The 16,020-nt window shown below is 38.0% G+C and overlaps 1 long non-coding RNA gene across 1 annotated transcript in view; it reads left to right on the plus strand.

The window, feature by feature from the left end:
* The first annotated feature begins 502 nt into the window (after window positions 1-502).
* LOC149223318 (uncharacterized) overlaps window positions 503-16,020 on the plus strand; it is a 30,684-nt gene continuing 15,166 nt past the window's right edge. The window contains exons 1-2 of the long non-coding RNA XR_016248956.1: window positions 503-746; window positions 832-1,262. This is a non-coding gene — a long non-coding RNA (uncharacterized LOC149223318). The remainder of the gene's footprint in view (window positions 747-831; window positions 1,263-16,020) is intronic.

Genomic DNA, 16,020 nt, shown 5'->3' on the forward strand with positions numbered 1-16,020 from the left:
AAAAAATTGTTAATATTTTTTTTGAATTAAATGTAAAATTAGCCCAACTTAACAACTAAGAAGTAGAAGGCATGGCACTACATGGTTATTAATTTAATTTCAAACCGGGGAGTATTAACCATCATATTGTTCAATATTTTAATGGTTTTTCTCCTTTATCAGATCAAAATCTATTATCACATTAAAAAATTGTTATTTTTTTTCGGAATTAAATGTAAAATTACCATAGCTCAAGTTGCAGAGTGTCATCTTTAACTAATTCCAAAATTTTGAATTTATCTACACACTTGAAATTGCGATTTAAACCATACACACCATAATTTCATGAATGCTTTATTTTGACATTATCGAAGGGCACCTGGTTATTTTGCAATTTAAACAATACAAATCATAATATTATAAATATTTTACCGGGTGATTTGACTGCCTATTTTAAACAACTAATTTTAAAAACCTGGCTTTGAATTTGAATCTACAACACGGAGTTAAAATCGAGCTGAATAAGCATTTGGAGTCCGCAGAAGGTAAGGGAAGAGTTTAAAATGGGAAATCCACAAAATTGCTCTGTTCCCAGAGCCTGGTTTTGGCCCAAACGACCACAGCCGTGGTTCCTCCTTTCGCGATCCCCAATTCTCTTAGAAATCTCAAAGAAGAAGAAATGCTGAATGAGGATGATCACATCTATGCTCATGATATCATCTAAATCAAACTGCTTTCTCCTTCAGATATAAACAAGCCTGTTAAAGGTTCAATTTTTTCCTACACTCTTTCATTTAATCCTCATATCTCATTTTTTATTTGTGTACTTAAAGCAGGGTATTTTTGGCGCAGGGATTGCATTTAACATGTTACATGGCTGAAAACAAAGTTCTTATACATAGAGGAGAAACTCATATTTGATCATATTCATTCGCTCACGGAGGGCTTCTTGTGCCTCGAACCCAGGGCGAAATGAAATCTCATCGAAAGCTTCAGATAATGTTTCATTGTTCTTCCGACCATCGCATCGCTGTCCAAATCATTAAGGGCTTCTTGTGTCTGGAAGCCGCGGTGAAATGAAATCTCATCGAAAGCCTGAGATCGGGTTTCAGTGTTCTTCCGAATATGGCATCGCAGTCCAAATCGTCTCCCACTCATTCTGATGGGCAGTCTCTGAAAGAGCGGATCAAATCCCACTAAAAATTTGCTTCCTTGAGATAATTATTCTTTTTGAAGAATCACAGCCAGAGCCTCAGCCTCAACCTCACATAAACACTGCCAAGGTAAGAGGTCTCTTATTTTCACAAATGCATATTTTTTATTACTCTAATTTATTCAAATATTACTTAAAAAAAGAAGCAAAGCTTTGACTGCATTCTTCTTCTAAATATTTTATCAGGCACAACAAAACCTTAGCATTCAAATGAAGTAGAAACAGTTTTTTGTTGTTGTTTTTTTTCCTTAATTTTTGTTGTTGTTTTTTTTCCTTAATTTTTGTGGGCGTTTTTCGTTTTTCAAATTTTTAGGTCCAAAACATATTTTTTTTTTGAAGTTATGCACTTTGTATTATGTCAAATGAGAATTACGTAGACTAAAATTTTTCTGCTACTGCTCTGTTCGGAAACTAGACCAGTAGCATAAGTTCAGAGTCTTGAGGTTGCTAAAACCTCGTCTAACTAGAGCATCTTGTAAATTAAAACTTATAAAAACAGGTTGGCTATGCCAAACCTTGACATACATCGACATGAGAAGACAAAAAAGACTACTAGTTATGTAAGCAAAAAACCAGTGAGTCATAACAACTATTGGGCAGAATCTCTAGGCATCTGCATTGGCTGGCCACTACCCTCCGGGCTAGAATGGTTAGCTTGCTATCTATATTGTCAAATTTTCCTAAATCTCTGCCAATCTGATAGAATTCTCCTGATGAGTGCTCTTGTACCTTCCTATGCGACTTGCAATATTCAAATGATGTTTAATCTTGTGCCGACTTTGTGCCATGATCGATGAAGTGATGGAAGCGCATGCCTTGCACCAAGTATAGTGAGAGCCACAACCCCTTTTTGTGTGAACTGACATCATATCAAGGTGGGGGAGGGGTGGACGGGGGACACTCGCTCTTGGGCACCCTCCTCGGGGGACAAAAAAAACTTAACATTAAAATGAAGTAGAAATATATATATTTGGACATATCTGGGCGGATCCACCTGAAGGGACCACATCCCTCCGGCTTATTAGCATAGCCTAACCCCAAGGGTGTTGAAGAATCTAGGGCAAATTAAGTTAATAAGATTCTTTTCACCATGATAACTATTTGTGAGGTATTTTTAACTTTTTCCTTATTAGCACAATCTTCTCCTGCTATTATTAGAGTGTGTCTTCTTAGTTCATCAAATAGTTACCAAAACAAAAGAGACAAGAACACAAGATGTTGGCTTTCTGCCAGGGCCAAAACCTCTCACTCTTTGAGAGGAAAACCCACACAAAATTCTTCTTATAGAGATTCCAATTGATAAATACCAAGACCATGACCCTTGACCTATTAGGCCACTCCAAGACCAAGACACCAATCCTCTTCTTTGTCATTGCTGAGATCATCATCATCACTGTTGCTACACCGAGGTCATCATTATTGCATCACTGAGGTCATTACAATTGCACAATTGCTGCTCCTTCAGTGAGACCTTCACCATAACAATGAGATCTCTATATGAATGAGAGTTGCATCGAGATCTACATCTAGATCATGACCTTGTAACTATGTCCTCATCAAGATCATGACTGAAGTCATGATTAACATTACGCTGAGATCATGACTGCATTCGGAATGAATGTTGAGACAAAGTGTGTTACTGTGTGATCACCGACATCCTCATCATCACAACTATGCCGAGACTGTCACTGTAATCTCTCCCTGCATCGAGATCTTCATCATCATAGATATGTCGAGACTGTCTAGTATGCTGAGACATCGATCATCATGAGACTTTACTTCTGGGGTACCCATCTGTAAAACACAAAGATGCTGGTCTGTACCCATCCGAAATACTGTACCCCTGTACTCATCCGAGATTTTAGAGGATCCAAGTTCTTTTGCCTGTAATGCAGATCTTACATGCCTATTTATAGTGGTTAGTCATGCATATAAGCCGACATGAGAGAGGGAACCGTTGTGTCTCCTTATATGAGCTGACATGAATTCTTTTTATCTTGTTTGGAGGCCGACTTCTTCAAGACGGATTGTGCTTGTCTTTGGAGGGTTGTTAAACATTTATATAGACTTGTATACATTGAACATAGGCTCAAGAAGAGCTTCTTCATATGACATTGACTCTTTAACTCAATAATAAATCCTAAGGCTCTCAATGGGAGCCACTAACAAATAAACCTCTTGCTCATGAAACCCATGTAGCAAGGCATACAAAAATAATTTCATTTCTTTTATTTCATCATTTACAAAGATCATGTCATTATGAATAATGAACCTAGTTACACTTTCTTCAACACTCCCTCTTAACTAGGGAGGTATTCAAAACGACACTTGGTCATTCTCAATATGAAGAATTTCTCATAAGAAGAATCGGATTGGTAACCCATCTGTATAGCATCATAGTAACCAACATTGTTTCCATAGCAAGGGCTTGACTGATCGCTCTATCTCTCATCAGATCAGAGCACAATGTTGGCGAGACCAATGACTATAGACACCTTCATCATTGTCTCTCAAGGTACATACCCACCGAGGTGTTCACTAAGTATGACCTTCTAGGACTATTCTTATCTTGGGTTCCCAGCCCTCAAAGAATATCGGTCCTCTTACCTACTCTTATCTTGGATGCCCTACACATCCTCAAAGAAAATCAGATGCTAGATGATTACCCAATCCTCCATTCTTTCTTCCCAAGTGAAGACAACAATGTTGTGTCTATCTCTCCCTCTCAACTAGGGAAGATATGCCCATTCCTGTAAAGGAATGTACCCAAGTTCCCTCTAACTAGGATCTTGCCCAAGCTCCTTCTCAATTAGGGACTTCTCAGAGCTCCCTCTTAACTAGGGACTCTCCTTTTCATCAACTTCTTCTTCTTCGTGGGTTCTTCAGCTGCTTGATCAATTTCTTTCCTTGATGTTATGAAATTCAGTCGAGCTTCTTTCTTGTAGGGCATAAGCCATCCATCACTTTCCTTCTTTGTTTGTCATGTCATTCCTTTCTTCATGGAAAGTCGCCTTCTTGATACATATCTGGAACCTTCGTCATATGGCTACTTCTTCATCATGTTTCTTTCAGGGATTTCCATCCACCACATGAATGCTAGTTGTACTTGTACTTACAACTCTTGTTCCATTAGCCCTGCATGAACTCATCCAGATATTATTCAAGAAATCAAAACATAACATTAAATCAAATTGTACCTTACGAGATGGCTCTTCATCATGACATCTTCTTGTAGGTATCAACATCCTGCATACATGTTGACACATCTCCTAAAGATATCCATTGTCAAGGGTCTTCATCTTTTTCAGACTTCCATCAGAGTCTTCATATCTTTCCGGGAGATTTCCTAGTCAACTCTTCTTAGTCTTTGGATGTTGATTTCGTTTATCATGGTTGCATATCTCAAGATCTCTTCCTTCCTCACACATTCCATTCCCAGGAGCTCTCAATCAGAGTTTCTTAATTGTAGTCAACCACCTCATACTTCATATGAGGACATGTTATGTTGATTTCATCTCGTGTGACTGATGCCTTCCTGCATTCTTTCGGAGGAGGAGATCCTTTTCCCTTGATCATGCTTCAAGATAGAAGTAGTGATCCATGTTACCCACAACAATATGACACGACTTTATAATATTAAACACAAGCATACATACCTCATTTTACCTTTAGGTCATCTAGGCTTCCTCCAGCAGCTTCCTTGATTGAAGTGTCTTCAACCCCTTGATCTGCTTCTTCTCTTATGTCACCATAACATCATCCATGAATTCCATCAATTGGAGTTTCTGATGAAACACTTGCTTCCTCTCTAGATTAGTGATTCCTCCGATGAGGATTCCATCAGAGAATCTTGAGGATCTTGCATATCCCCATCTAGTAGATGTTTCCTTTTTGACTTGATGTATGATGAGCCTTGTCTTAGATGACTTCGTCCTTTCCTTCAATGTCCAATGAGGTTCCCAAGAGCTATATCCTTCATGTTTGACTGCCATGGATCTTGTTCCTTCTGTCCTTCATGATTCCCATGGTGATGTCACGAGCTCTTGTTTCTAATGCTTCCATGATGCCTCGATGCATCTTATTATCAAGGTCATATCTTATAACAAAAGATTTAGGAGCTTATGATTGGGCCATTTAGTGAGGGATACCATCTCAATCATAGTAGGGATCTGTTACTCCCTCTTTCCTTGGCCCTTTTCTTCAGCTTCCTCCATCTTTCCGGTGATATGAGCTTTCTTTCCATAACATTGAATCTTAGCTATACTGTTCTGTCTTGTTTGAGGAACAAACTTCCCTTTCCTTTCTGCAAATGTTTGAGTCCCTTAACCTTCAACACTTTTGCCCTCAACTTGTCTTTTTCTATCTAGCATAGAGACCACAAGTTGTCGAATGAGGTAACTTCCCTGTTTATGGACATAGTTATTTTGCTTATTAGTTAGTGTATTTAAGAACAATGATGATTATCTTCTTATCATCTCTCCCAGATCTCCCAATTGAGATCTCATGAAGATATTCCTTCATTCTTTGATACCTCCAATTTTGTGTAGATCAGGTCTAAGTGATATGACCTTATTTACTGCATTTTCAAAGAATATATCTTCTAGTATTTCATATATCTCTTTAATGTCTCCTCTACTGCTACACAGGGATGGGGATGAGAGGACCTTTGACTGATTTCATAAGAATCCTATGAGTCCCTTGATTCTTTTACATGCATTCAAACAATGCTCGACCTTCAGAGACTTTTCCATAGACATCAATGACTTCTCTTTCGGGGACTATATCTATCCTCCTTTCTTATGCAAGGAATTTCGATGACCCAATTGATTTATAGATCTCCTTGCGCACATGAAGCCATTTAACCAAATTGGATTATAAAATGAAAGATACTTACTTGACAAGTGAAGATGAACTCTTCCACTTGATCACTTTGATGATTAGAGCTTCCTCTTGGATGATCTTCTTTCAGATGAAAAAGCCTTTCTTCAATAGAAAAGGTTGCTCCTTATGATGAGGATGATTTGCTGCTTTTTTGGATAATCTTCTTCTAGGGTAAGGAGATGATCCTTGCTTGTGAAGATGACATTGCCTTTTCTTGTAGTGTAGATTAGGACTGCTTCTAGGGTTTCAACTTGATGAGAGTCTTGGTGGCCTTTTGATGATGACTATGGAGACAAAAGTTCTTGTTGTTGTAGACTGCTTCTTTGATCTAGGGTTTGATCCTTCAATGTAGATCTTGGTCCTTTTGATATTCTTCAACTTGCTTTGATGCCCTTCTTGAAACTTGATCCTTGAATGTCTCTTTTCTACCCTTCCTTTGACTTCAGCACCTTAGCTCTGATACCATGTTGAAGAATCTAGGGCAAATTAAGTTAATAAGATTCTTCTCGCCATGATAACTATTTGTGAGGTATTTTTAACTTTTTCCTTATTAGCACAATCTTCTCTTGCTATTATTAGAGTGTGTCTTCTTAGTTCATCAAATAGTTACCAAAACAAAAGAGACAAGAACACAAGATGTTGGCTTTCTGCTAGGGCCAAAACCTCTCACTCTTTGAGAGGAAAACCCACACAAAATTCTTCTTATAGAGATTCCAATTGACGAATACCAAGACCATGACCCTTGACTTATTAGGCCACTCCAAGACCAAGACACCAATCCTCTTCTTTGTCATTGCTGAGATCATCATCATCACTGCTGCTACACCGAGGTCATCATTATTGCATCACTGAGGTCATTACAGTTGCACCATTGCTGCTCCTTCACAGAGATCATTGTTGCTCCTTCACTGAGACCTTCACCATAACAACGAGATCTCTATATGTATGAGAGCTGCACCGAGATCTACATCTAGATCATGACCTTGTAACTATGTCCTCATCAAGATCATGATTGAGATTATGATTAACATTATGCCGAGATCATGATTGTGTTCAGAATGAATGCCGAGACAGAGTGTGTTACTATGGGATCATCGAGATTCTCATCATCACAACTATGCCAAGACTGTGATAGTAATCTCTCCCTGCACCGAGATCTTCATCATCATAGATATGCCAAGACTGTCTAGTATGCTGAGACATTGATCATCATCAGACTTTACTTCTGGGGTACCCATCCGAAAAACACAAAGATGCTAGTTTGTACCCATCCGAAATACTGTACCCTTGTACTTATCCGAGATTTTAGAGGATTTGAGTTCTTCTTCTGCCTGTAATGCAGATCTTACATGCCTATTTATAGTGGTTAGTCATGCATATAAGCCGACATGAGAGAGGGAACCGTTGTGTCTCCTTATATGAGCTGACATGACTTATTTTTATCTTGTTTGGAGGCTGACTTCTTCAAGAGGGATTGTGCTTGTCTTTGGAGGGCTGTTAGACATTTCTATAGACTTGTATACATTGAACATAGGCTCAAGAAGAACTTCTTCATATGACATTGACTCTTTGACTCAATAATAAATCCTAAGGCTCTCAATTGGAGCCACTAACAAATAAACCTCTTGCTCATGAAACCCATGTAGCAAGGCATACAAAAATAATTTCATTTCTTTTATTTCATCATTTAGAAAGATCATGTCATTATGAAGACCGAACCTAGTCACACTTTCTTCAACAAAGGGTGTTGAGGAGAATTGACCCCGTGACCTCCCATTAGCGAGGTGCTTTAGCGATGAGAACTTGACCAATTAACATAACCCTCAGGGCTAAAAGTAGAAATAAATTTATTTTACTAGTTGAATGATTTGTTGTTGTTCTTTTATATTTTTTTTCCCTTCTAAATTTTGCGTTTTTTGTTTTTTCAGTTAAAGCTAATTTCATTAATCTTTTACAAAAATTATATGTTTAGATGCTTATTGCAAGCTTCTAATTTTCCACTAGGGAAACCAAACCTTTGATAGTTTAGTAGGCTTTTTGCCATACAAATTTTTAGGTTCAAAATTATAAAAATGAATCTGGAAAACTGATCCTGGGCAAGTGATTACTAAGAGGTTTGGCATGACTAGACTTTCTAATGCTGGGATGTCTATGAAAATTGAAAAACAAAAGAGCCATTGGCTTCAAAGACACTTTGAAAATTAAAAGGATGTGGAGGGTTCTACATCAATGGGAATAACAATAGCTTTACTAGTGGTATCTATATTAACTTCAATATGCTCCATGCGACTACCCAAAGCTTGCATTTGTAGTTGCATTTCGTTGCAAAAGCAAGCATTCATCTTTTGTGTCATTCCTTTCAAGAAGAACCTTACCTTGCAATGCCTTCATTTGCTAGTGCAAATCAATGGTGTGAAGGTACTAGTTTGGTGTTCTTGAGTGCGTTCAATATCACACTCCCAAGCAACTTTTTCAGCAAGAATATCAAAGTTGGAGTGGCATTCTTGCCACTGGATGACTTCCTCCTTATCCTCTCGTAATTCGCTTGATTCCCTGTGAGGTCTAGTGGCAGAACAATTGTCCATAAGACTCTGCCTTGAAGTGAGCTCGCGAACCACCTTGAGAACTATGACCACCACTTCCCCTACAACGTTGTGCTTAATGGTAGGTTATAGTGTTGACAAGTAACAGATAATGAAATAGAGATTGAGACATGGGGAGACTGAAGTGGTGAAGGCCAAGCATGGGAAAAAGCAGAGGGCGCTGAGCAAGATAAGGCAAATTCATCTATTCCATTGAGAGATAGCAGTGAACCTAGTCGATCATGCATGGGATGGGGAGGAAATACCTGTTCTCCACAACAGAGAAGTTGGAGGAGAGATACACTAGGTTGGAAATGTCTTTGTAGAAGGAAGGCGATAAGAGGGAAGGAACCTCCATCATAACTATAAGCGAGAACAAGTAGAGTGACATCAAAGAGAGGACAAGAGCAAGAATATGGTGTTGTAGGTGCATGAGTAGATAATCAAGGAATGTAGGTCGGTCATAAATCAACAATAGTTGGGAGGGAGGTCCATATGTGGCTAGATGATGGAGGTTGGCATGGCATGTTGCCTCCATTCATTGCATGGAGTGATGGCGACGACGCACCCCCACTCCTTTATATCTTCCATTATCACCCCATCCCGTGAATTTTATTAGTTGAACATTAAAATGAAGTGGAAATAGATTTGTTTTATCAGTTGGAAAGAGAAAAAAATAATTGAAAATTAAAATTATGTTGATACGAAAGAAATTCTCTCTAGGTAGCTCTAGGTAGCACCATCATTTTTGAAAAAAATATTTAACAATTCACAATATACAACCAAATCAAGATTATTGAAAGATTAGTTTCTATGTATCTTCTTTAAAATCATAGACTCCTGACATAAAAGATACCAAATTTTGGAAATACCTAAAAGCACTATAGAGAGATACATGGCTAACCCATTCGTGTTTATAAAAATGGTATAACACATCCCAAGAATAACTATACAAAGTTTAACAAACTGCAACCATTCCTCACATCTGAAATGAAACAATGGGATAACAAAACATCAAGACAAGGAAGGAATACATATTTATCATCCACCCTCCTTACAATTGATCTTGATGGCCAAGCTTCCTTACTCTCACCCCATGTTAGCTTGTCTATTGGCTTTGTTGATGATTATATCTCGAACAGGTGCTTTTGCACAGGCTAGGTGTTAAGCATGTAGAAGTTTTCCAAAGCCTCTCTAGTTACTTGGTTAATTTATTAACTTTTTGTTGATTTTTAGGGATCTTCTTATTTGATAATTACTTATGATTTCCGCAATTATATTGAAGATCTCAACAATAGAAACCTAAATAACAGTAGAGACAGACAAACACAAGAGACAAGCATTCACCTTGGGAAAACCTACATGGGGGAAAAACTCAACAACCTTTTCCTTAGAGAAATTATCAAGTTCAATAGAGATACATCAGTCAAATACAAGGTCAAACAAACTAACAATATAGCTAGGTCACACCTAATCAACTTCCCTCCAAACAAGACAACTTGTTGTCCAACAAATTCGGCTTTAGTTTTGCTGCATAGATGCTCTGCCACAGATTCGATCTTTCTCTCTGCCTTAGATTCGTTCCATCTTTCTTGCCTCATATTCGTCCCTTCTTGCTCCTCATATTTTGTCCTTATTCTTTACACAAAATGTCCGAACTCTTTTCCTTTTGCTTGCTAAGATTCATCCTCTTTTTCTTGCCTCAGACTTGTCCTATTGCTTGCCTCAGACTGACCGAATTTCTTGTGCTTGGAGGAGGATGAAATGGGTGTATATATAGAGTCTTGAGAGGTTGAATGGGTGCCTATAAAAGTTGGGCTGACTTGTCTTTGTAGGAGGGTCGACCATGTCATTTTGGAGCCAAAATTCAAATTTAAAAATTCAGAAAATTTTCTCTTTTAACTTTGACATGAAGAACATCTCATATTTTTATCTTTTGACAATAGCATGAAGAACATCCTTTATATTTATTACAAATACATCAAGAGTGAAATATTAATTATGAAGACCGACCATAGCTACAAATTCAACACTTTTATGATTCTTTCCTAAGTCTAACTTAGGAAAAACACATTGATTTATTAATTAATGTTTCCTATTGGGCTAAGGTTTTCTAAATAAAAGCGAATTAGATCTAATCTTTGTTGTTGTTCTCAAGTGAGGCTTAGGATTTGATCCTAGTCATCCATCACTTACGAGATCAGGGTTAGGGGTCTAACTCAATGAGAAATTATAAAAGAAAGCCTAATATGCTGAGGAGGAATACGCATTGAACATTGAGAGAGTGATTTTCTCGAGTGGAGAGTGAGAGACTCAACGCTGAGAAGAAAAAGTCGTAGTGGGAAATTTCATAGGAAAGCTTATGGAGGGCCGAGTTATTGAGCACTAATTTGCGGAGGTCGAAATTCACCTTGAGGGTGTGTGTAAGGGGGGTTATACAAGTCTCAACCTAGTTGAGTTTGAGTAAATGGATTAGCGCGTGGGATGTATGAGGAGAGAGGAAGGCCAAGTTGGAGATTGGGGTTTCAATGGGTTGAGATTTCCAGGGGTTGAGTTTTCTTAGGATTGAGTTTTTGCCATGGGGCCGAGATTTCTAGGTTCCAATTGCTGTATAAATTTTGTATTTTTCTGTGGGCCATTTTCCTTGTAAGGGAGCCCTTGTTTATTATGTGTACTAGAAATGAAGAGTAAACTGGAGGTTTTGAAATTTTTGTTGTGTGATTGTTTTTTTGCTTGTGCTTCTCTTGCATCTTTATTGTTAAAATACCTGTGTATTTTTCATTTAGCAATTTAAAAAATTAATTTACTGGGTTAAATAATTTCTAGGTATAAAATATTGTTGAGAAGATTAAATCAGATCTGGTATTAGGGAATTGACATGGTATTAGAGCAATAAACTCTGAAGGAGTGGAAGATCGATTTGTCACAAGTTTTTAGCAGAATAATTTCCAGTAGTAATATTTTTATGGATTGAGTATTTGATTTGGAGGTTGGAAAGATGTTTGCAACTGGACTGAGATTTGAAGATCGATTGGAGGGTGCATCCAACTACAGTCCCTGGAAAGAAAGGGTAACATTAGTGCTTATGGAGAATGAGGTTTGAGAGTTTGCATATTAGAAACTTTTCCCTCCTACTGATGCTACACAACTGGTGGCCCATAACCAAAAGGACGTGAAAGCTAGGAGGATCATTTTAGATGCAATAAAGGATCATGTGATCGCTCATTTATTCGGAAAGAAGATTGCCATGGAGATGTGGGAGGCTCTAATAAAATTATACGAGAAATAACCCAAATAGGAAGATGGCGCTAGAGGGGAAACTCAGGGGCACCAAGATGACTAGATTAGATATAGTAGCATCTTATCTCATCAGGATCTCATAAGTTCGTGATGAGTTGGTTGCAATTGGGGAGGCCATGTCAAATCAAGAATTGGTGAGGATGGCCCTGAATGGCTTCACTAAGCCATGGGCTCCCTTTCTTAAAGATATTGTGGCATGAGAGGAACTTCTAGATTGGGAGAGATTGTGGGATGACTTCATCCAAGAGGAGATTCGAGAGGAATCCATACATGGAGGCCAACACAAGGATGATGATGAGAACCTTTCCCTTTATAGTTAGACAAGGAAGGGAAAGGGGAAAGTTAAGAAGAATTCAGGAGGAGAGACTACCTTGAAGGTTGGAAAGAATAAAGACATAAGCAAGGTGAAATGGTTTGCTTTTCATAAATTTGGTCATTATGTAGGTCAGCGTTCGAATAAGAAGAAGGGCAAGAAGGCACAATTTGCAGCATTAGCAAACACAGGTGAGTGAGTTTGTCACCAAGTTTGAGAAGGAGTTCTCATTGGTGTATTTTCTTTTTGACACCACAACCATAAGGGTGCATGGTTTGTGGAGAATGGTTCTTCTTGTCATATGACAAAATCACGATAGTTGTTCACTAGTATTGTAAAGGGTGACCCAGAGCTACATGTGGAGCTTGGGAACAATGCTAGGTGTGCTGTAAAGGGGGTTGGGACTATTAAATTTTAGCTAGTCATGAGATCCTTTGGAGGTCACATATTTGTTATATGTTCCAATGTTGACCAAGAACTTACTTGTAGTCTCAGCCATGGAAGACAAGGGTATGTGGTTCATTTTCGAGATGGACATGTACTTGTTAGGCCAAGAGCTTCTAGTCCAGGCTCAAGACAAGTTATTGGGAGTAGATAGAGGAATTTGTACATGTTGATGGCTCAACTTGTATGTGCCTTGCTTCATGACAGTGACAATTTGTGCGAGTTATGGCACAGGAGGATGGCTCACTTGCACCACAAAGCTTTACCAATATTGAGGGAGATTGTCATTGGTCTTTCGAAGTGCAGTGTAGAGCAATAGGGTGTGTGCAAGGGATGTGCGCTTGGAAAGTATGCTAAGAGTAACTTTCCTAGTAGTGATAGCAGGTCCAAGGGAGTATTGGATTCGGTGCATTTAAATGTGTGTGGTCCTATGTTAGTGGCATCTTTGAGTGGTTTTAAATTTACAATTGCTATGTGACATTTATTAATGACTTCTCTAGGACAACGTGGATCTACTTCATGAAGGATGAGGTTTTCAATTGGTTTTGGAAGTATAAGGCTCTCGTGAAGAATCAGATAGGGAGGAAGGTTATAGTTTTGAATTAAAACGATGTGGGTGAGCATACCTTCGATGACTTCAAAAATTTTTGCAATGAGGTAGAAATCAAGGAGCTAACACTACCTTATGACCCACAACAAAATGGGGTTACAGAGAGGAACAACATGGCCATTATTGGAGTTTCCAAGGCAGTGATCCATGATCAAGATTCACCCATGTTCCTTTGGGTAGAAGCATGCAACATGGCAATAGATATTCAAAGCAAGAGTTCTCATAAGGTCTTGGAGGACAAGACTCATAAGGAGGTGTTCACAGGAGTGCAATCAGAGGTTGGTCATTTTCGCATCTTTGGATGTTTGATATATATTCATGTACCTTTAGAGAAGAAGACAAAGATGGATTACTCAACATAGAAGGGCATCTTTGTGGGGTATACTGAAACTTCAAAGGCATATAGGGTGTACATTCCATCGCAAGGGAAGACAATGGTGAGTAGGGATGTTAGATTTGAGGAGAGCTAAGGCTTTAGCAAGTCACATGAACCCCTTCCAGACATGGTTTTAAAACTTGACCAGGTTGAACCGATCCTTGGTCAAATCAGCTAGTTCATTAGGCTTGGAGGTTGACCTAGCCAATGACCCTGGTTTTGGGCAAGGGAGACCTTGATTTGGTACCAAATCGACCATGGATCGACTAGTTTGGTACCAAACCAACATAAACCAGCGTGAATTGGCCAATCTTGTCATAACTCAATCGGTTCGTGAAACAAACCCACTCATGTGACCGGGGACCCATAAATGGCAGTTTCAGCTGGTTGTGAGTGATTTTTTTTTGGAAATTAGGGGCCGTTTTCCTAAAAAAATAACCCATCTAAGCTTATAAAACCATACCTCCCCTCTCATTTGCCTCACACATCTCATTTGGTGTTTTTGTGAGCTAGTGATGGCTGATTACATTGTTTCTGATGGTTGAATGTATCTCTGGTCATCAAGGTCATGTAACAACTTAGAAAAAAGTAGCCTAACAACTTATATGACAATGTTGAATCTCAACTAAATTAAGTTTCCCTAGAAAATAAACAATTTTATCTTTGATCATCAAGGTCATGTAACAACTCGAAAAAGGTAGCCTAACAACTTATATGACAATGTTGAATCTCAAATAAATTAAGTTTCCCTTGAAAAGATGTACACTTATACTTGATTTCTCTAATTTGAGGTTATTACTAGAATTGGAGATCAGATTTTATTTTTCCACACCTGTGCTTTGCAGTATTTGCATGCAACAAATTTTTGAGTACTTTTTTGATGGATGACTATAATAATTGATACATAAGCTAAATAAAGCTTTCTTTTGTGGGTAGTTACTCACCAAAATCATTTCATCTTCCTTGGCCACAAGAAAGTTAAATCAAGGCTATTTTGCACAAGAAGTTTAAATAGGTTTTGAATGGATTTGCTCCATCACACACATAATTTTGTTAAAGGATAAAGTCAAATGTTTTGGCTGAAATCTAGAGGCATTTGTGCACCGTTAAAGTATCTTTTCCTATGACTTGGAAGAATTAGGTGAGAATTTTGAGGCCAATGCTCATAGTATTTTTCCCTTGAAGGCCTTCTAGGCATCATTGCTCTTTGGTAGCCCTTAAAATCTGTTTAGCTTATAGAGACAATGGTCCGTGGCCCAATAGTTTGTAGCATTGTTTTTGGACTCTAGAGGCCATTTAGAGCCTCATGATCATGTATTTTATCGCTGATATGTATTGCACTCGATGCCATTTTGATGTAGGTGCAGTCTAACTTATAAATGAAACGACCTTTTTCACCGGAATCTGACGATACAATTTCAAGCAAGATTGTGATTTTTCATTTTGTTAAAAATACATTTTTGAACGCATAAATGGATTCAACACCTTCAAAAACCTATGGGCACTCGAATTTTATAGGTTAAACAACTTAAACTCAAGTTTTTAAAAATCTTTGTCGGATTTTGGTTAAAATTAACAAAAAAAATGCCTTGAAAAAGGCCATTTCATCTATTAGTTAGACTACACGTTTTGATAAATTCACCCTTACAATGTATATACGTGAGCAAACTTTGCACATTTTGTCTCTAATGCTTTGGAATATCATTCAATCCTACTTGGCCATATGAAAGTTAAATCAAGGCTATTTTGCACAAGCAATTTAAATAGGTTTTGAATGGATTTTCTCCATTACACACGAAACTTTGTTAAAGGATAAAGTCAAATGTTTTGGCTGAAACCTGGAGGCATTTGTGCACCATTACAGTATCTTTGCCCTTGACCTAGAAGAATTAGGTGAGAATTTTGAGGCCAATGCCCATAGTATTTTTCACCTGAAGGTCTTCTAGGCATCATTGCTCTTTGGTAGCCCTTAAAATTTGTTTATCTTATAGACACAATGGTCCGTGGCCCAGTGGCTTGTAGCATTGTTTTTGGACTCTAGATGCCATTTAGAGGCTCATTGATTATGTATTTGGTTGCTGATATGCATTGCACTCGTTGCAATTTTGATATATTCACCTTTTCAACGTATATGGGTTAACAAACTATGTGTTTTTTTCATTAAAAATTAATTATTTCATGTAGTTTTTTAAAGACTAGTTCATTGTGATCTGACCATTCTGGTTTTTCCAGTTCCAGTTCAATAACTGGTTTGATAGGTGGATTAGGTGGATTCTCGGTTCTGGTTTTTAAAACTATGCTTCTAGAGTGGTAGAGGATAAG

This window comes from Pinus tabuliformis, chromosome Q (genome assembly GCF_031772625.1).
Source record: "Pinus tabuliformis cultivar Carrire ecotype Pingquan chromosome Q, CPIR1, whole genome shotgun sequence".
NCBI classification, from domain to species: Eukaryota; Viridiplantae; Streptophyta; class Pinopsida; order Pinales; family Pinaceae; genus Pinus; species Pinus tabuliformis.